General features: G+C 45.7%; 1 protein-coding gene across 3 annotated transcripts in view; it reads left to right on the top strand.

The window, feature by feature from the left end:
* The first annotated feature begins 277 nt into the window (after positions 1-277).
* Positions 278-22,770, top strand: part of SYNDIG1 (synapse differentiation inducing 1) — a 131,824-nt gene continuing 109,331 nt past the window's right edge. For 2 of the 3 annotated variants that reach the window (XM_059705382.1, XM_059705385.1), the window contains exon 1: positions 1,369-1,813. The gene's annotated coding sequence lies outside the window, so the exon portion shown is untranslated. Of the gene's footprint in view, positions 1,349-1,368; positions 1,814-22,770 lie in introns of those variants that run through there. The other variant, XM_059705383.1, reaches the window with a different exon arrangement.

Here is a 22,770-nt window from a genome sequence, read left to right as displayed (position 1 = left end):
GGGTCTGGGCGGCCTGACACTATTTGAGCCAATTCAGCAGAGACAGGGTTGAATCATATATAAGCATTTATTCCAATAATGCCGGCAGTAGGGGAGAGCGGCAGGTCACCCACAAAAATCTGCTTTGCCCCCACCATAAGTCAGCTGCTGATATAGGTATAAGGAGGAAGATTACATGGGGAAGTAGGCAAAAGGGATAAGAATGGGTATGCAAAATGGGCAATTTACAGGCAATGCAGGCTGGGGGGGTGCAAAGGCCTGCGGGTATGCAAAGGGCTAGCACCTCAGGGTTCTGCAACAAGGTGGTTAATCTTTCCATGATAATAGGCAGCTCTATGTGGAGGATGGGCCGCATTGCCAGGTGAGCGCCCAGGTCCCCCATGGAACTCCCAGCCAGGTTAGAATGTGCTTACTTTATTAGAACAAAACAATCATAGTTAACAGAGACTGATTAATATATAATTATAGCTGGTCCCCAATATTCTATTTCTGCCCCTAATAGTTTCTTTTCGATTCCAATTGTGGATGGCCAGCAACTCCAGGACTACAGACCTGTTTGGTGTTGGGCGGGCGTCTGGGAGCCTGGGCCCCAGCCTGGTTTCCCCTGGAGGGTTGGCGGGTTAGGACTCAAGCAGATACCAGACCTATAGAGTGGGCTTTTGCGGACCTCAAAACCCAACCTGAGCCTGGAGAAGCCTTTAGGACCCAGGGGAGCCATCTCTTCTCCGAGCCAGGCGGTAATTCCCTGTCCTCCAAGTCCCCAGTGGCGCTCCCCTCCCCCAGCCTGTGTCGCCCTCACATTCCCAGACACCAGCCAAGGGCCTGGGGCAAAGTTGGCGGCCACCTTCGCGCGGGGAAGTTCCCGCCTCCCCATCCTGCTCCTCCTCGCTGCCATCCTCCCCTGGAGTTCCTGGCTGCTGTCTCCCGCTAGCGTGTCGCCGGGCTTAGCAACTCTAGCGACATGCCACAGGGCGCCCCTTGCCCAACCCGCCCACCGGGCGCGCCCCGCGCGAGTCTTCCCGCACCCTTCCCTCCTGCGGGGGGCCAGAGGGCCGGACTCCGCCCCAGGGTGCTGCCCGGGAGCTCCCCGCCGGCCGGGCCGCCGCCGCTCTAGTACTCGCGGGGCAGCTGGGGGCGCGGGCGGCGAGCGCCGGGCTGGGAGCGGCGGGGTGGGGGGAGAGGGAGGAGAGACGCAGAGGGAAGCGGGGTGGGGTGGGGGAGGAGGAGAGAGCAGGGGAGCCGAGGATCAAAGGCGGACGCAGCACCGCCCGGCTCCCGCCCGCTCGCTCTTTGGGGAGACATACCGGGGGCCGCCTGGGCGCCTGAGCCGGGTCACCTTGCCCCGGAGGTAGGTCCCACCGCCCTGGCAGCGCAGGAGGGGCTGGAGCGAGCGGGGCGGGGGCTGCGGGCGGGTGGCGGGCTCGGGAGGCAGGCCCCGCGAGGGAGGGCGTCCTGGCTCCGCCTCGGAGCGCGCAGAGCAGGCGGCGCAGCGCCCGCGGTGAGTCGGGGTGGTCGCGGTGGCGGGACCTGCGAGGCGCGGGGTCGCCAGACAGGCGGAGAGAGCAGAGCAGGCTCAGGCTAGCAAGATGCGGAGGAAGGGGCCGGTGATGTCGGCTCCGGCTGCAGCTTGGCGCCTCGCCACCCCGGGCGCCCAGGATGTGGAGGGCTGCCGTGCGAAGTCGGTGGGAGCTAGTGAGCAGCCCTGGGAGCGCAGCGGAGCGGGGCTGCCCGGGCGGTGAAGGCGCGCGCGGGCGAGGGCTCGGTGGGTTCAGGCGACCCCCTGGAGCGACCCAAAGAAGACCGGCTGGGGCTGGTGAGTGGGAAGCGGCGGAGCTGGGGACCGAGGTCTATTCGGGACCGGAGCGGAGGGGGAGAGGAAGGCGAAGGTTCGAGCGCTGTGGTTGGGATCTCCCAACAGGCGACCAGGACGGGGACTCCCGGAGCCCCTCGCTGCCGGGAAGAGCCGACGGGCATCCGTGGGCTGCCTGCTCCCTGGCAGCCGTGGCGGCCCGCAACCCCGCTAGCCACCAGCCCAGGAGCGGAAAGGAAAGCGAGTGGATTCGGGTTTTTTTGCTCAAGTTCGTCTCGATTTCCCCAAGTCTGATTTTTGCCTCTTGGTGTGCGCTCTCCAAGCCACAGCGGGAGGAATGGATTGCCGGCAGAGTTCGGCACTTTCTTTAGGGAAGGGACTTTGAGCTCGGTGTTTTTTTCAAGATCCCAGTAGAATGGCCGATGGCTTTTCTGATGGACAGAGGAAGGGGTCCTCTGGCCGCATTTCATTTCCTTCGGAGCCGCTTGCCCACGGAGGCTCGGACTCCTGGCACCCAAATTGCAGGTGCGCGAAGCCCTGCTGCGACGTCAGATGTGCTGGCGCCGCCTGGCCACTGGCCCGCACTCGCTGCCTGAGCTTCGGGCCACGTTCCGAGGTTTATTGCTGCAGACACTGGCCGAGGGCTTGGCCGATTTGGGGGTCAGGCTGCGTTTTCTAATTAGAATCAGGGTCAGGCTGTAGGATGTGCACCCATGTTTGCGTTACTGGTCGCCCCTCTCCTACTCGCTTGCGTCTTGAGTCGGAGTCCAGGGCAGAGGCGTGCTGCGCAACCTGCAGCCTGTCTGTAGGGTTAAGCAGCCCGGTAGCAAACTGGGGGGAAGGAGCCAACTTTTCCTTGCTGGGGTGTCATTGCCTGGGCCGAGTCGTGTTGGCGCAGGAATGCGGTCTTCCAAGCGGGGTCTGACTCCCGAAATTCTCACAGCAGCGCAAGTGAAAATGAGCCTCCAGGAGGGCAGGGGGGCAGTCTGCTGTCCGATCTGGCTAGGACAGGAAGTAGCTGGAGCTGAATTTTCGGAGGAATTGTATGTGCATGCTGTGCGTCTTGCAATTGTGTGGAATGCCTTTCCGGAGATCAGACCACAGGTGCGGGGCCTGTGGGATGTGCGAGGAGGAGCCCTCCCTCCCTCCCTCCCTCTCGGTCACACTCTTAGGCTCCGTTGCAAGGAGCGAATGTTGATTGCTGGCTGATCGGGTGCTCTCTCCCATCCGGTCCCCACCTACTGCATGCAAATGAAATAGTCATAATCAACAGGAACTTGTTAAATAAAGGAGGGAAATTGGGAAATCTACGTTTCAAGTTTTTTTTTATTAGATTTCAGTGGTACCCAAAGGAAGAAGAGGGAATAGAATAGTACACTGAACCTCCAGTGTACCCTCATCCCACCACCAAACCCATTCACCTTTTGCCCTGTCTTCCCCCCGCCCTCCCCACCCCGGGTCTTTAGGGACCCTTCTCAGAGTTCTGGAAGCCATGTTTGCTGGATTTAAAACCCTTGGCAAGCTTATTTCACCTCCAAATGCGTCCTCGGCTAGCTCCAGCTGATGACGTTACATTTTCATCTAACGGAAATGACTGCATGACTGCTTTAAAGTATTCCATTGGAACCTAGGTGATGCGAAAATAAAAATAAAGGCACTCCCTCATTTCCATTTTGGAGTAGGAATAGAAAACTTGCTAGTATTCTTTGAGGCATGATGGGTTGGGGGGGAGGGGGATTGAAAGAAGGGGAAATCCAGATCCTGAGAAAGAGACATTTGAAACAATATAGATTTACATAACATTTGATGTGCAGGGGATACACAGGAATCTAGTTGAATAGTGATAGGCAAAATAACTTTATTTGGTGGAAACTTTAAAAATTATTTCAGCGATAATAAGCAATTAATTTCTTCCACATTTACCATGACATAGTAGTGCTACACTGGACTTGGTGCATTTTTCTCATGTGGCTTATTTTTTTTTCTGGGAGTTATTACTATTATATGAGAATAAAAAGACATTTTATTATGTAAGTTTCCTATCAAAGACACTTGTCAGTGCTATTCTGAGGTTTTGAAGAGTACTAAATATTTCACCTCTCAATTAGAAAACATTTGGTCTTCACACTGATCACGTCACTTCTGGAGAGAGACCCTCTACTCACTCAAATTTAGTTTCAAATGTGGTTTCTGTTGTTGAAAATAGCATGGAGAAGGCCTTCCGGGACAGTGGGAGGGACCCCTCCACTCACACACCTACATGCCCCCTTCCACCCTGCACACCTCTGCACCTTCATTTATATAAAAGCTGTTTCTAAAAATTGCCAGTGACATTCTTGGAGGATTCAGCCAAACTACTGAATACCTTTATAAAGTGCACTATTTAAAGGCACCCTTAGCTAACCTTTTGTAATATGAATAACCATCCTGTAGGTGAGCACTTTTATAAGTCTCTCTCTTCCTAAATAAAACCACATCTTTCCATGACACCAGCATGACCCTGAGCCCCTCACTCTGTCCTTTGCAGGGTCCCCATGCACATTGGATGTTCTCGTGTCCAACACGGACTGATTACAACCTGTAGTTTGAACAGACTTCAATTTACCAGCAAAATTCTTGAATGAGTGGGCAAAGGCGGCAAGGATTGAAGGATGGGGTGTTCATTTGTCAGCAGCAGCAAAAACAGAGGGACTAGGTAGCAAACCAGTCTGTTGTTCTTTCAACGGAAAGTCACAGGGCTGTTTCGTGGAAACAGGATGATATGAGGTGATATTGGAGCATAGCTTTTGACCCAGCATCATTACACTGCAGTCATTGGGTCAACATATCCAAAAAGCAAAGCAATAAAGACATTCAAACATTAAATATTCAAAACATTAAAGATAGGCTGACCCAGTTCCTGCCCATGTCACCAGAATTGGAATGCAGTAGTAGGTGGTTTTAGCAAATGTTTAACATTCTCTGTGCAAGATACTTAGACATTTCACGTTATTCCTGAGTGTTCATAAGCATCAGACAACAATTCAGTGCTCTCATTGTCCCCTCAGGCAGTATACTAGATTTCAGCTGGGAGTGGGGGGAGGAGGTGTGAGGGAGACACATTTGCCATTTTCTCAAGTCCATGACTGCCCCTCCCCACAGTGTTTTCTCACTGTGCCTGTGAGAAGACTTAGGTTTCAAACTTTCAGCTCTGCTGCTTCTTGCTGAATGATCTTAGACCCCTTGACTTTTCTGAGATTGTTTCTTTTCATCCATGCTCTTTCCAGGATTTTGAAAATGAAATATATATGGTTGTCATAGTTTTTTATATGGGAGGATGGTTGAGAACATTTTAGTGTGTCTTAATGAAGTGTTTCCTTTGTATCCCCATGGCTCTCTGAGAACAGAAAAAGAGCTCAGGCCCTTCATTGTACCTGTGCCCTACAACTCATTGTGGGCAAGAGCCAGGGTAAGGACAGCGAGTGTACGTCCCTGTAGGTATGCATTCTCACGTAGGAATGGTGTAGACTGTAGACATTCATGTCTTCCAGAGCTTAAAGGGAATGTATAGGGAAGGCTTATGAGCAGTAGCTTTGACACAACTAAATTTAACACAACAAAACTTACTCATATCACATTATAAAATTACACGATGTGTGTGCTCTAGGATACAATATTATAAAGCAGAAAACCAACAAGCTACAAAGAACCATTATTTATAATACCATTATAACCATTATTTATAATGATGATTTAAGTTACAAACTTTGTTTAGATCAAAAGTTCTAATCATCTTAAACCATTCCATGATAACCTGTTCAGTTACATAAAAGAACAAAAACAACAACAAATAAGTATTGAGAGCCAATGTAAAAGTTAAATAACACAACCAAGAAACAACATACAAATGTGGGAAATAATAAAAATAAAAGCTGCAACTAAAAGCATACTTCAGATCGACCCAGGGGACACTTTTACTTGCATAAAAATAATTTATCTAGGAGTTCAGTTCATGTTATTCGAGAGAGATGGGGGATTGTGCTCTTGGGGTTCAAATCAATGTTCATTGTGAAACATTGTGAGTTTTTAGTTTGCCAATCGATTCTTGTATCGATCACAGGCATTTTTAAACTCAGGTCCTGATAATGCTGTAAGGAGAGAGCAAGTATTTCCTGATTGCAAGTTGGGTCTTTTCATCAGGAGCCCAATTAGTTTACATTCATAAAAAACGATTGCTTCTCAAACATTTGGCCTCATTGGGTGAATGCTTTCAAAAGTGCTTCCACCTGTTACTTCCTTAATCTTTCTCTCCATCGGGAAATATCAGTATCCAAAAAGCAAACAGACATTTCAGGCAACTAGAACCATAAACGTTTTATATCACTGTGTCAACTTTAAACGGAAGATACTTCGGAAAGAGAAAAATACCTTACCTCAAATATATTGGGGCTTCACAACCCCACTCAGGGAAGCAAAGACACAAAAACGTCACATTAACCTACCTTTCTGCCATGTGTACAAGATGCAGCTTGCAGCTTCTTTTTATGATTTTGGCCCTCACACCTTAGTGCCACAGGCTCGCAGTTGGTGCAGGTGTTGGGGATACGGTTTGCTCCTGAGGGCTCTAATGGGATTAAGTCCTGGGACAGGGAAATGCAGTGGCTCTGCCAAGGGGTGGACTCTGCTCAGCTCTTCGTACCAAAGATTGTTACCAATTCTTCTCTTATTTGAGTGATTGCCTTTAAATAGAGTATGTATTTCTGTAGCCAACCTTAATATCTGAAGTCTGACTCGGCCTCTTCTCTCAGGTGTTTCCTTTAGAAGGGACCTTATCCTTACCATCCACAGGTTAACAGTGGGCACTGGGTCTGAGATGCATCTAAGCACAGGGTTTGGCCAGTGCTAGTAGCTCTCAACCATTCATATTTTTTATTTAAGAGCCATTCTTCTGCTCCAGATATCCCATGGAGCCTCTTCACCCTGCGTGCACGTGATCATGGTTCTGACCCTGCACTGGACAGTCATAGCACACTCCCAGCCTAGATTAGATGTGCTTACTCATGTCTCTTGCCTGTAAAGAGCCTATCTTCATTTTTTTTCCTCCCACTTCCTTTCTTTCCCATAGTGCACTTTGGTACAAGCAGTTCAACAACAAAGACCTGTGAGCTGATTAATTAATGTGCATACTATTTAACAGTTATTCTTTTATACACTAAACCCAGAGACACAGCGCATTCATATCAGTACTCTGACACAACACAGTACTCTCAACCCCCTCACAAACATGGATTTCTTTTCAAAGCCACTTTTAAATAAAGGGAAATCATCTGTTTTGTTATTTCTAAATTTTCTGCCTTTCATTCTCCTGATTTTTTTTTAAGCTATGGATGTAGGGTTCCACCTTTACACGTGAGCAACCACTTTGTCGTTCTCCATGATCAGCATTAGATCATCAAGTAAAGCAAGCTGAGAGCGGGCACCTGGGCATGGTCATGAGTCTCCAGGTTCAGGGAGTGGCGGAGGTGGAGCCCAGACCAGTAGCGAGAGCCTGCAATGTGAGTCTCTGTGATGACCCTCCTCTCTTTCCTCTCTGAGCTCCATGTGTCTTAGGCCCCAGGGAAGTGGTGGAAGGGAGCCATGGGCTGTGGAGCCATTAGCTTCAGTGGAAACTGGGGTGTGGTGAGGGGAGGAATGAGTAATGCAGAGACTCATGCAGATGTTAGTGCTGGTGGAGGACTGGACAAGGAATGGCCTCCCTCCTGCAGAGCTGCAGGCATTCCAAATGCCAGGGGTCTGTCCTCTCAACACCTGCCACATGGATGCATGTTTCTGGCCTTCCTCAGCTCAGGATTTGGCCCGCGATGCTGGACATGGATGCCACTCCATGCGTGGTGGATCCCCAGTCAACATCCTCTCTTGGGTGGAGCTGTTGTAACTCTTTAAGCCTCACAACCAAGCAGCCTGGCTGCATTCGAACGGTGGCCCACCCTTCTGGTATCTGGGGAAAATGGAGGTGAGTTAATGAATTTGGAGAAGTAGAGTGATCCATGTTTGAAGGGCCAAGTAAAGCTTTCATGGCTTGTCTGTAGCTTGTCACAAGGGTTATTCACGTAAAACCAACAGAAGCTTCTACTGTTGGTGATTTATTGCACTATCAGTGTCTCTCTCCCAGACCAGGAGGGAAAAAGAAGAACAAGGAAAGGGAAGGGTAAAGATCCAAATGTGTGTATTATTCCGTTTGATTCCCTCAGCAATCTCTTGAGAATGTCCCCATGTTGCACTTCCTGGGACAAGACCCAGCAGGGTTTCCTAACTTGTTCTGTGATCTTTTACCAGAGGAAGGGCCTTGGTACATAGACCCAAGTCTTTAGGGTTCATTTGTTTCTGTCTCTAAAGTTCATGTTTACTCATCCACGGCACTCAGTTTTCTTGGCATTGCTAACACGTGGCATAAAGCTCAGGACAAGGACATATGCTGTGCAATAATAGTTAGACTAGACAGTTGCAGACAATTCTATTTTGCAATAAAGTCCAAGTAGGACAAAATGTAATTAGGTAATTTCTTCATCTGTGTTCTTGGGTGCTTTCCTTGGAGGACAGCATCCACAGCAAGTCAGCAAACTGTGGCCCCTAAGTATGGGTGAGGGGAAAGCGAGGTTGTAGGCCAAGCCAGAAAATTATGCATCTAGAGAAGTCCAGGATTACAGGAATCTCCTGGAGGAGATAGAACAGTCAGGGGAAAATGCATTTCCTCTAACATTTATTTCCAGACATCTATAGAGAACAAAGTAAACTACACATGACAGTGGGGCAACCAGGAAGGCCTGCTGGCAGTGTGTTCCCATCTTGCTGTTAGCAGAAAGCTTTTCCAGATGATAGGAATGTCCTTTGTCCTTGGACTCCGCCCAGAAATGCTGCTCTTCCTGGAATTTGAATTCAGAGCTTTATATATTTCAAAAATTTATTTTGGTGAGTTGGATTCTGCCCATTGCTGACATCTCTCCTTAAGACTAAGTTGGTGCATTTCTTAGAAAATAAAGATGCACTCAGTTTCTTGGGAACATAAATCAAAGCGATGTTGTTTCTACCAGAGTAAGGCTTGGCCCTGGAGAATGTCTTGAGAGCACAGCCCTGACCATGTAGTTCCCTCTTCTCTGAAGCCTTCTTCCCAAACCTGACCCTCGGTGGATTCTTTCTTCCCTGTCAGAGTGGGGGGAACCTTGTAAGCCCACTCTTTCCACACTCCTCATACTCTGACTAACTGAACTATCCTAAGGCCTCACTTTAGGTTGTGACTTATATGCAGCTGCCTCCCAGATTTCTTTTCCAATACCGAAGGCCCCCCCACCCCCAAGACTCAGCCTTGTCTTTCCACATGCCCCCGGCATCTTGTTGGGTGTTCCTGGGGCATCAACCTCAGAGAACCCCAGACCCTCTCACCTCCTGCCCATACCCCTTTGTCTGGTGAGGACACACAGTAACCCAGATATCCACACCTGAAAACTGCTCACCTCTTAGACTTTTACCTAATTTCCTCCCTAAATATTTTTTACCTCTCCCCTCCATCTTTTCTATCATTAGCCCCATGTAGACACCCATTGCTTGTCAGATTCTCCCAGTAGCATGCTGCAAGGTCTCCTTACCTTCCTTCGTGTGCTTCTCACCTCTGTTCTCTAGGACTGTTGAAGTGAGCTTTCCAAAATGCAGATCTGCCTCAGTGACTCTTCTCCTGAATCTCTCTATTGGCTTCCCACCTCCCATGACATAGGACAGGCTACCTGTGGAGGATAACAGGCTGTTCCTGATAGTCCTACCTATACTCCAGCCTCATTCCTGCCTTTTTAGATTCCCAGAATACTGGGAAAGTCCTGCCCACAAACACACACAAATAACCATGTGCGGACACGTCATACCTCTCCTTGTGTTCAATTGCTAACTCTTGTTAATCTACTTAAAGGTTCAGCTTGGCAATCCCCTCTTCCTGGCGTCCTTTCCTCAAAGCTCAGTGTCCCCAATCTGGGTGTCCTAGGTACCTGGACCCACCCCATGTCCTGGCGTGGCATTAGCTGAACAACCAAAGTATGAAATATCCAGAAATAACTTTGGGAATAAATATGAGATCTGCACAAAGTAAACTGTACATTTTTACTCATGGAATAAGAGAACACTTGAATAAATGGAGAGAAATACAATGCTTCTGGATAGGAACACTCTAGGGTAACAAGATATCATTCTTTTCACCAAGTTACTTTGTAAGTTAAGTGCTTTTTCAATCAGAATCCCAACATGATATTGCTTTTTGAACGTGACAAAATAATTCAAAAGTTTACCTAGTATACAAGAATAATCAAGCTATGATGCTATTTTTTTTATTTTATTTTTTATTGCTTAAAGTATTACAAAGAGTATTACATAGGTCTCCTTTTTTTCCCCCCGCCCTTGACAATCCCCTGGCCCCCCAGTGTCTTATGTCCATTGGTTATGCTTATATGCATGTATACAAGTCCTTTGGTTGATCTCTTACCCACCCGCCTCCTGCCCTCCCACCCTCCCAGCCTTCCTGCTGTAGTTTGACAGTCTGTTCGAGGCAGCTCTGCCTCTGTATATGATGCTATTTTTTTAAGTGAAGAGGAATGAAGGAGGATTTGCCCTACCAGGTAAAAAAAAAGCCAAGCATTAAAACTACATTAATTGACCTCAAACCAATTAGGACATCTTTGATCATAAAAGAAAAAGGAAATAACAAGAAGTTGGGAACCTGTTGAGAAATTGGAGCTCTTATGCACTGTTGATGAGTTTGCAAAATGATGTAAATGTTATGGAAAACAATTTGGAGATTTCACACACACACACACACACACACACACACACACACACACACACACACACACAACACACACACAGAATTACGAGATTATTCAGCAATCCCCTTTCTAGGTATACAGTGGGGCCTTGACTTAGGAGTTTAATTCGTTCTGAGACCGAGCTCATTAAGGAGCTTGTTAACTCAAATTACTCTATCAACTCAATGCAAAAAATGGGCGGAGAGACAGCTGGTATCTCAAAAAACTCTTTAGTCGGGACACTCGTAAGTCAAGGCCACACTGGATATCCAAAAGAATTGAAAGAGTCTTGAAGAGGTATTTGCACACCATGTTAATAGCAGCATTATGCACAATAGCCAAGATGGGAAGGCAGCCTGTATGTCCATTGATGGATAAACAACATGTGGTATATACATACAAGAATATTATTTAGCCTTAAAAAGGAAGTAATTTCTGACACATGCTACAACATGAATGAACCTTGAGGACATTATGCTGAATGAAATAATCCAGTCACAAAAAGGCAAGTACTGTATGCTTCTACATATATGAAGTTCCTAGATAGGTAAATTCATAGAGACAAAAATAGAATGATGGTTAACTAGAATTGGGGAGGAGGAAAGGGGAATTGTTTAATGCATTCAGAGTTTTACAAAATGAAAAAGTTCTGGAACTTCCCAAACAAAATTCAGGACCAGATGACTTCACTTGTGAATTCTACCAAACATTTAAAGAATAATTAATACCAATTCTTCCCAAACTCTTCCAAAAAATAGAAGAGACAATACTTCTAAACTCATTTTGCAAGACCAGCATTGCCCTAATATCAAAACCAGACAAGGACACAACAATTAATAAAATTACAGGCCAATATCCCTGATGAACACAGATGTAAAAATACTCAACAAAATAAAAGCAAACTAAATGCAACAATACATTAAAAGGATCATACACTATGATCAAGTGGGATTTATTCCAGGGATGTAAAGATTGTTCAACATCAGTAAATTAAACCACAATAACAAAATGAAGGCTAAAAATTACATGTACCTCTCAATAGATGGAGAAAAGCATTTGACAAAATTGAAAATTCATTTATGATAAAAACCTTCAATGAAGTGGGTACAGAGCGACTGTACTTTAACATAATAAAGACCATATATGACAACACCACAGCTAACATACTGCATGGTCAAAAAGCTTAAAGCTTTTTCTTTGGGATCAGGAACAAGATAAGGATGCCCACTCTCACCAATTTTATTTAACATAATATTGAAAGTCTTAGCCAGAGTAATTAGGCAAGAAAAAGAAATAAAAGGCATCCGATCAGAAAGGGAGAAGTAAAATTGTTACTAGTAAATGACATATGTAGACAAACCTAAAGACTCCACCAAAAAACTGTTAGAACTAATAAATTCAGTAATGTTTCAGGGTACCAAAATTAATATTCAAAAATGTGTTGTTTTCTAATAGTTTAACAAACTATCAGAAAGAGAAATTAAGAAAACAATTTAATTTAGGTTCATCAAGCCCTAGCCGGTTTGGCTCACTGGATAGAGCGTTGGCCTGGGGACTGAAGGGTTCCAGGTTCAATTCCGGTCAAGGGCATGTATCTTGGTTGCAGGCACATCCCCACTAGGGGGTGTGCGGGAGGCAGCTGATCGATGTTTCTCTCATCGATGTTTCTAGCTCTCTATCCCTCTTCCTTCCTCTCTGTAAAAAATCAATAAAATATATTTTTTTAAAAAAGAATACTGCCTAGGAATAAATTTAACCAAGGAGGTTAAAGACATTATGAAAATTATAAGACAATAATGAAAGAAATTGAAGATGGCACATAAAATCGAAGGATATACTGTGCTCATGGGTTGAGAGAATTAATATTGTTAAAAAGTCCATACTACTTGAAGCAATCTACAGATTCTATGCAATCCCTATAAAAAAGCTAATAGAAAAAATATATAGAAATATACAGAAATAGAAAAAAAACCCTAAAATTTGCATGGCACCACAAAGACCGTAAATAGCCAGAGCAATCTTGAGCAAGAAGAATAAAGGTGGAGATATCACGCCTCCTGATTTCAAACTGTATTACACAGTTACAATAACCACAACAGTATGATAGTAGTATAAACCAGACAAACAGATAAATGGAACAGGCCAGAGAGCCCAGAAATAAACCCAAACATATATGGATGATACTTTACCCCAATGTTATGCCATGTGCAAAATTAACTCAAGATGAATCAAAGATTTGAACATAAGGCATAGAACCATAAGATTCCTGTAAGTGCCCTAGTTGGTTTGGCTCAATGGATAGAGTGTCAGTCACTCTATCCACTGTGAACTGAAGGGTCCTGGGTTTGATTCTGGTCAAGGACACATGCCCAGGTTGTGGGCTTGATCCCCAGTAGGGGCTGTGCAGGAGGAGGCAGCGGCTCTAATCATTGATGTGTCTGTCTCTCCTTCACCCTTCCTCTCTGAGATCAATAAAAACATATTTTAAAAATAACATAAAATAAGATTCCTGTAAGAAAACATAAGCAGTAACCTTCTTGACATTGTTCTTGGCAGTGATTTTGTTTTTTGACACCAAAAGCAAAAATAAGCCAGGGGTACTACATTAAACTTAAAAGCTTTATCACAGCAAAAGAAACCATCAACAAAATGACAAGGAAACCTACCAAATGGGGGGAAATATTTGCAAATCATATATGCACTAAGGGGTTAATATCCCAAATGTATAAAGAACGCATACAACTCAATAACACAAATTGCACCTGGCCAGCATGGCTCAGTGGTTGAGCATCAGCCTAGGAACCAGGAGGTTATGGTTTGATTCCCAGTCAGGGCACATGCCTGAGTTGCAGGCTTGATCCCTAGTGTGGGGTGTGCAGGAAGCAACTGATGATTCTCTCATCATGTTGTTCCCATCTCTCTATCCCTTTCCCTCTCTGAAATCAATAAAAATATGTTTAAAAAACAAACAAAACAAAACAAAAAACCCCTCACAAATTGCAACTAAAAATGGTAAGAAGATATGAATTGAATTTTTCCAAAGAAGACATACAGGTGGCCAGCAGGTGACCGTCCTCACAAATCAGGGAAATGAAAATCAAAACCACCATGAGCTATCACCTCATACCGGTTAGAATGGCTAGTATAAAAAGACAAGAAACAAGTGTTGGTGAGGAAGTGTATTATTGGTGGGAATGTAAACTTTTGCAGCCACATTGGAAAATAGTAGGGAGTTTCCTCAAAAAATCAAAAATATGACTGCCATAAGATCCAGCAACTCCACTTCCAGGCATTTATCTGAAGAAATAAAAAACACTAAGGTCACCCAGCTGGTGGGACTCAGTGGTTGAGCACCAACCCATACACCAGAAGGTCACCAGTTCAATTCCTAGTCAGGGCACATGCCTGGGTTGTGGGGGCATACAGGAGGCACCCAATCCATCTTATGTTTCTCTCTCATTAATGTTTTTTTCTCTCTCCCTCTTCCCTTCCCCTCTCTCTCAAAAAAAAACAAACAAAAACAATAAAAACATTTAAAACAAAAACAACAACAAAAAGCACACTAAGTCTTCCAGACAGGGTCAGGGTAAGGATCAGAAGTCAGAGGTCTGTGGCATTTTGGTGTGGACTCAGAATCTGACCTGTTCCAATGGTGGTAACTCACATCTGAGAAACTAGTAGACAGATCATTTCTTAGACAGCTGTAGTTCCCTATTGCTGCATACAGATCCCAAAACTTGCCAGCATGGAATGCTCACAGTTTTTGAGGATTGGGGAGTCTGGGAGGAGCCAGCTGGGTGCTTCCAGCTCCAGTTTATCATTCGGGCACAGTCAGAGGGTAGCCAGAGCTGGAAGATCAGGGAACTTGGGCAGCTGGGGGCCAGCAGGGCAGCTCTTTGAAACCCCAGGAACTATCCATGTAGTCTCTCCACCTGGTATACATTGGACTTCCACAGCATGGTGGCCTCCAGGTACTGGATTCCCTAAATGGCTGCTCAAGGCCTCAGAGCTCGTCTTCTAGCAAAAGGTGCAGGCTGCATGGATTTTCCTGACATAGCCTCAGACTCACATGCCAACACTACTGCCGCATTCCATCAATTACATATGAGTCACAAGCCCACTGAGATGCATGAGAGGGGGCAGAGACCCCACCTCAAAGAGGGTAATGCCAAGGCCACATGTGGCATAGCTGTGGGATAGAAAATATGATATAAAACAAATGCTAAAAAAAAAAAAGACTCAAATTGCATGCTTTTCAGATACCAAATACATGAAAGGTAAAATCTTTTCTCAACAGAAAATTATCTACATCCATATTTTTGATATATGGATTGTCCCATTGTTTCTTATTTTCTAATGTCAATATAAATTTTTAGTGTGTCAGATGGTTTCTCAAAAGTGCATTAGTGATTAGTGCATTCTAGCCCTGGCCAATGTCTTTCAATGGTTAGAGCGTTGACCCACACACCAAAGGGCCAAGGGTTTGATTCCTAGTCATCATCCCTAGCCCTGGTCAGGGTGCGTGTGGGAGGCAACCAATCCATGTGTCTCTCACATCTCTCTCTCCCCCTCCCTCCTTGTCCTCCACTCTCTCTAAAAATCAATGGAAAAAAAATATCTTCAGGTGAGGATTAACAAAAAAACAGAAAGTGCATTTTAGAGTGTGATGCTATGTTAGGTCCACAGTCAGAAAGTGGGACAGATTAAAAGCACCAATTTTTGCATATTATATGGGTGCATTAGTTACTACAAGTGAATTTTAGATCTGAGGAATTTTGTTCAATTCCATCATCCTCCAGTGTTTTCACTGAAGAAATAGAAGAGAAATGTGAAGCAAAATTGGAAGTTTTGTGTCCTTGCATGTCTAATAACTTCTCCAGACTTACACAGAAATCAGTGGCAACATTGATTTGGATCTAGCTTTTTAGGTTGTTGTTGTTTTTGTATCTTCCTTATTCATGTGCAAATTAGAAAGACTGCTTTAAGCAACTGTGTGAGTACATGAAACGAAACAGCGACAAATGATGTAAAACCAGCGCATAGAAGCTGAACCATGGAATTTTTTTTCCCAAGGTGATATAAGCCGTGCGCTGGGAGGTGCTGACTCAGCTCTGTGGAGTCGAGGCTGCTTCCCTACCATCTTCCTGATTCCCAGATGCTGCTACAGCCTCAGACATCACATCTGAGATCCAGGCAAAAGTGGGAGAGATGAACAGAGCCCCCTCCCCCCCCCCAGAAGGCATTTGCCCACAATTCTCTTTGGCTAGAGCTGTGTCTGTAGACACCCTTGATTATAAGAAAGGCTCAGGTGAGGATGGGGAGTTAACTTTCAGCCTCCAGGGGAAGATGGGCGAAGGTAGGATCCTGAGGTGGGATCTCAACTCAGCCAGTGCTTGTCATCAACCTCGCAGTGAGACGAGCACTAAGGCACATTATGAGATAGATGGGGGATGGGAAGACCACACTGTGTATTTGTGAACCCAGAAGTGGTTTGCTGGTAACTCTGAAAGTGTGTATGGTGTGTGTGGGTGGGATGGCAAGTATGTGGGTACAGAGAGGTGGCATGGCTTGGGCCGGGGCCTTGGACTGAGGCTGAGCAAAGGTGTTTGGCTGGAGTGAGCACACGCATCTCCTGGGAGCTGGTGAAATGCAGGTTCTGGTCCAGGGAGGGGGGGTCCTGAATTTCCACCAGGCACCTTGCCGATGTTGTTGCGTCCCTTGGAGTAGCCCAGGTTCAGGAGGCTCTCAAACTCGTTTGCAGAGTAGATTCATCTGGAGATATTGAAAAGTTGGTTCACACACAAATAACGTAAAGAATAGAAATTGACTTGGGTCAATAATATTAAAGAAGCATCTGAGTCAGTGGTGCTTACTGAAGCATCTGTTAGAGCTGCACTCGTCAAACTGATGTGCACACAAAACATCAGGGGTTTGCCGAGGCGGCGTCCAGCTCAGCAGGTGTGGGTGGGCGCTTGCGATCCTGCATTTCTAACCGCTGCTGGTCCCACCAGGCCACACTTTGAGCAGTCAGGTAGTAAAGGGCTGAGATGGTGGGCGAGGGTAGGGGGAGGCATGGAAGAAGAGGACTCTATCCATTGACCCTGGTTTGAGCCAAAGAAGGGTAACAGCTGTTTTAGCTGAAGATGCCAGCAGTGCAAGCTTGCTGATCACTCCGATACATGGTTTTACTCATCTTATGTAAACTTACATAACCTGAAGTTGGGGTCAAAAACATAATATACTTAAAGTTTGTCTTATGTAAGGTATGTAAAAAGAAAACATTGTAAAGTCCCTTCTATTTAAACACTTAGAGGTAAAGAAACAAATGCTAGAGCTGGCAACCGCTGTGCCTCTGGGTTTATTGAGGTGAGTGTTGCAAGGACATGTGGATAGAGCCCTAGGCCATCCTGAGCTCCTGCACCTTTATGCTGTTTACTTCTTGGCATGCAGTGGGGCTAAATAAATACAATAATACATATTACATGCACATATAAATACCCACACAATATGTGTATATGTGTGCATGTGCATGCTTAATCTCCCTGCCCTGCCTCCTTCCTCCTGTAATGGTTTGCCCATGTGAAATGTGGTAGATTGTTTGTAAACAGGGGCTTCAGCAGTTCATTTCCCCACACACCTGCCTTTGCACTGTGACGTTCCCACCCGTCCCAGCAAGAAGAGGAGTCCAGTTCACCCCCGCCCCTTGTGTTTGGACTGGATGTGGTCCTTCTCTCCCAGGCCTCCAAAAGTCTTTGACTAACATAGTGGAGTGGGGATGGAAATGTGCCGGTTCTGAACCCAGGCTTCATGAAGTCTTGTGCACTTAAACTTGCTCTTTTGGATCTTGTCCCCCAACTTGTGAAAGAGCCCAGGCTATGATGTATTTCTGCCAACAGCTACCAATGCCAGTGGGACTGTCTTGTGTGCTTCAGACACAGTGGAACCCCTTGTGCCCGGAGCCTCGTAAGTGACCCCAGGAGGGATTGGCTGGGGCTGGAGGGAGCGTGGTATTGGAGTGTAAATGGGGACTCTGCAGTCTGCCCAAATTTGAATTCTGGCTTACCCCTTACCCTTTGGGAAATTTTTTAATTATTCAATTACGTACTCTCTGTGCCTCAGTTTCCCTGTGAGTGAAGAGGATGCACCGGTGCCTCTCCATGGTGTTGTCAAGGCAGTTACATGAGATGAAAGATAGGCAGCTTTCAGTAGTGTCAGTCAAAGTGGGGTCCATCATGCAACAACTGATGCTAGTGTGTCCTTATCTGGCTCCTTAACTGAGGTGAGCCCCTGGGAAATGGGCCTGTCAGAATCCTTGTCTAGGGCTGTGGTCGGCAAACTGCAGCTCGTGAGCCACATGCGGCTCTTTGGCCCCTTGAGTGTGGTTCTTCCTAAGCCTTAGGAGTACCCTAATTAAGTTAATAACAATGTACCTACCTGTATCGTTTAAGTTTAAAAAATTTGGCTCTCAAAAGAAATTTCAATCGTTGTACTGTTGATATTTGGCTCTGTTGACTAATGAGTTTGCCGACCACTGGTAGGGGATGAGGCGATGCTGGGAAGCTGGGAGGCCAGAGAAGGGGGTGACAAATGCCAAGGCATCAAACCATGTCCAGCATTCTGTAGGCTGGGACCATCTGAGTGTGGGAAAGCCAGGGATGAAGCAAATCCCAGAGGACCTGGCATAGACCAACCTTTCTGAGCCCAGCAGAGAGGGCTGAGCCTTCATAGTGAGGTGCCACAGGGTCACTGCCCAGCTCTTCTTTGTGGGTCTGACTCTGGTGACAGGTGGGGGTTGGCCATTGAGGACTGGCACCAGGAGAGGGCAGGCAGAACTATCAATGGGACCAAGGTCCTAAAACTCACAGAAAAGAAATTTTCAAGCCCAATGTGCTTCATTCACGGGCCCTGTGGATTTGATGCTTAAGACACCAGCTAATTAGCTGAACTAATGTGAGTTCAGTTTCAATCAGTTGTGTGAATTCTTTAAACGTACAAGTCGTGGCCAGTGGAATACCAAATGAAGCAAAGGAGAGGATGCCCTTTGAGATTCAAGATCTGTGCAGGCTGGGAGAATACCATTTGCAGCCAGCCTGGAGAGAGCAGTATACTCATGGAGTCTTTGTGCAGAGCAAATCATGTCAGGTCAGTGTAAACCAGTGGTTCTCCACCTTGGCTGCACATTAGAATCACCTGGGAATCTTTTTAAAATCCTGATTTCTGGGCCCCATCCTCTGGAAATTCTGTTTCTTTGTTATGGGGTGGGGCCACAACATTAGTAACAAAGAAACAGAATTTCTGGAGGATGAGGCCCAGAAATCAGGATTTTAAAAAGATTCCCAGGTGATTTAACGTGCAGCCAAGGTTGAGAACCACTGGTGTAAACCCACTTTCCACGGGTAGGCAGGTGCGGCATATTAAAAGGGTGTGTCTAAGATGTTGTCACTTGGACGTTATTAGCAGCTGATTTTGACAGATGCTGGCCCACAGCAGGGCCAAGTACAGGGCTAGCAGTGGGGGACTACTGCATGAGGGAGGTGCTTCGGACATCTTTCTGTGGAAGACCCAGGAATATTCCATCAACGATTCCTGAAGCCCGGGGTGAAGACATACATCTCAGGGGTGGCTCCCAAGTAGGGATCTCACATTAACCTTTACACTGATCGAATGATGAAATAGGAAATCTAGTCATAATGTTGGCAAATGACATCAACTTGACAGCACTTTGAAGTATTTGGAAAAACAATGAGGGATATGTCATGACTGAAGACAGTTCAATTCATTAACTCACTGTGTCACAAGCCTTTGGCACCTACTGTACGCCTGTGCTTTTTGGAAACACAATAAAGTAGGAATTGCCATCCCTTTCTTCAGGAAGCTGATAGTCTCCTTTGATTCAGGTATATCTTGGAAGCAAAAAGCAAAAAGGTATAAAAATACAAGAAGAATAAGAAATATTCTTATATATAATGGTGGAGGGTGAAGAGACAGTGGGCTAGGAAGTGATTCATGTTGAAGGTGTCCTTGAGGTTGAGCCTCACAGGTTGGAAAAAGGAAGGCCCAACTCAGAGGTTGCAGGGGGCAAGAGAGGGGTGGCCAAGAAAGGGGCTGCCAGGACTGTCCCCGGAGTTGGATCTGGGACCCTGAGGAACCAATCTGGTCACCCCTGCTCCTTGGCCATGAGGAAGGCTGAAGTGATTGCCCAGAGAAGCCCCTGTTCGGTGGCTGTCAGGAACTTGGATATGGCAGGTACCATGTAGTTCTGGTTTTCATGATGTCCTCTCCTTCCATCATGGCGACCAACCTACAGACGCCCCCTATCCCACTGTCACAGTGTGAGGTCACCTCGTGGAGGTCCTGCCCAGCTCTCTAAGTTACTATGTCTGTATAGGTTCAGCTTGAATTACACTATTTAATTCAAGCACCCAGAGATGTCAGTTCTCATTTGTTATGTAAAACTCACACTTAATAGAAGTTTCTAGTTATAAGAATGCTTACTAATGCCTCTATTACAATTGTGGTCATTAACAGTGTATTTATTATGCGTACCATTTTATGTACTCTTTTATCTAAGACCAGAATATATCCTGGGTCAAAGGACATATGTATACTTGCTCCTCTGCTAGGATGGGATTTGCCCGTTAAATTTTGTGATCTGCACTTTTACAACATGGAGAGGTAGGGTGAGTTCCTTGTAGGTTTCAGACAACAGATTAATCCTTACTACTCAGTAAACTAATTTCAGACCAACCCTCCACGCTCTCCTTAGCTTGCTGAAGGTCAGCCAGTGACCGTCTTTAGAAGATCCCCTACCCATCACTGCCCTCAGAGGAGGGGCACAAAACTCTCATCCTTATTGCCACCCTGGCTCCCTAACCCTGCTTGTAGTTCAGGCATAGTCCTGGTTTATAATCTGAGCTGATGTCTTTTCTTTCCCCTAATTCCCAAGCTGATTGATTCTCTGTAGGACATTGGCATTCAGGCCAGGAATGTGGCATGGGGGGTGGAGGTGGGGATGAGGAGGGCAGAGATAATGATACCTTCTTGTAAAGTGTGCCATTAATCCTAATGATTCTGCACAAAGCATGCTTTGGATATGAATAGCTGCATCTAGAAGTTATCACAGTCACTCTCACTGCACCCCCCGCCCCCCAGGTGAGGTGGAAAGTCAAATGGCCAGAAGGTGTCAGTAAAGGTCAAATAAAAAAGGCCAGGAAGTCATCCCTTCACCAGCCAGAGGTTTGCCCCCAGACTCAGGACCAGGTGTGAGCTGTGCAGACTGGAGCACTGGGGCCGTGCTGGCACCTGGTCCTCTAAGTAACATTTTGGTTTGCTTGTTTGTATCATACCAATGACATTTTAAAAGATGCCAAATGGTGACTGCAACGTTTCTTTAAGAATAAATAAATATAATTGGAAGATGTTAATACAGTTGGAGTTAATACAATTGGAAGAAAATGACAGAAACAAATAGAAACACCCTTTATGTTATTATACAAGAAAGTATTGAGCCCTTTTCTTTCTACCCAGTTCTGTTTTTAATCTCTTCCCCAGGAGTTTCTACAGAATACTAAGCTACTTAAGAGAATCTGATATTTCTAGTAGGCAAACAAAAGTAGTGGCTTTTCTTCTTCTTGCCTCTGCCTTAATTCAAATGCTGTGCACCCCACCAGTATTCATGGAACATCAAATCCAGGGTGCTGATTGAGGTGTGTTAGACAGGACCTCCACGTCTGGCTCCACAACGCTCTTAGTGAAAGCACAGCTTTTAAAATGCTGCTCATATCAGCCCTGTCTATTTTAACATCAGCTCTGCCCAGGGAAGAGCACAAGACAGGATGTGTGATTTCTGCTTGGCAGCCTGTGCTATGGGAGATCCTTTTCCCATAAATCAAAATAGAGTGTCATCATAGGCTGAGGCTGACTGTGCTAGGGACCCCAGGGGGTCCTGAGGGAGACAGATTTTCACTGGAATCAGGTAGCTTACCAACTTTACATTATAAACATTTTTTAAATAATAAAAGATTTCTCCAGCTAGCAGGCATCTGAAGTAATTTGAAGACTTTAGGAAAAGAAATATATCTATTTAACTACCTAGATAGATAGCATATTTCATATATTTAAGTATATTATAAATTTTGTGTTATACTTTATAGAGTCGTATGTATGTGCTTTGCTTTGAATTCTGTCCTTCTACAGATACTAAAAACTTTTGAACATCATTATTGTATGGGGCTATGGGCTGAATGTTTGTCGTCTCCCCCCGCCGCCACCCCCCTACCCAATTCATGTCAAAGCCCTGGCCTCCATTGTGATGGTATTTGGAAATGGAGCCTTTAGGAGGTAATTAGGGTTAAATGAGGTCATGAGGGTGGGGCTCCCACAGTGAGATTAGTGGCCGTATAAAAAGAGGGATCTCTTACCCAGAAAAGGCCATGTGAGGACACAGAGAGGTGGTCATCTGCACAGTAGGAAGAAGACCCTCACCAGAAGCCAAACCAGCCGGCACCCTGATTTTAGACTTCCTAGCTTCCAGAGCTGTGAGGAAATAGAGGTCTGTTGTGTACGTTGTGGTTTTTTGATGGCAGCTTGAGCTGACTTTCACACACACTAGCCCTGGACAATGGCTAAGATATTACTGGTACATGTGACGCTGCTGAGCAGCAGCAGCTAATGAGGACTTTCCCCACCCATTTGGTGGGTCCTCTTTATCAGCGTTCATGTTTATTGCAGGCCTTATTTTAGGCTGGGTCTATTTGCATGGCCAACTACACTTCTGATGGGAAACTATATGAAGCAGAGTTGGGCACAGGAGCTCTGAGGCCAGACTGATTGGGATCCAGTTCTAGTTAAGCCACTTAGTAGCTATCTGACCGTTAGCAACTGGCTTTAGCTCTCTGTACTGCAGTCCCCTCTCCTGAATATGGTAGTGGTAATAACAGTGCCCTCCTCACAGGATGGTGGTGGCATACTGAATTGTGGGGTACTTGGTCCATATTGCCAAGTACCATCCATCCATCACACTATAGGCTGTACCTGATGGAGTTCATAAAGTATTCCACTTGTGGCGTCTCATCCAAGAGTCTTTTTTTTTTCTTCTTAAACATTGATTTAAGAGAGGAAGGGAGGGAGGGAGAGAGG

This window comes from Myotis daubentonii, chromosome 8 (genome assembly GCF_963259705.1).
Source record: "Myotis daubentonii chromosome 8, mMyoDau2.1, whole genome shotgun sequence".
NCBI classification, from domain to species: Eukaryota; Metazoa; Chordata; class Mammalia; order Chiroptera; family Vespertilionidae; genus Myotis; species Myotis daubentonii.
Note: the sequence above shows the minus strand (reverse complement) of the source record. Positions and strands in the feature narration are given on the sequence as shown.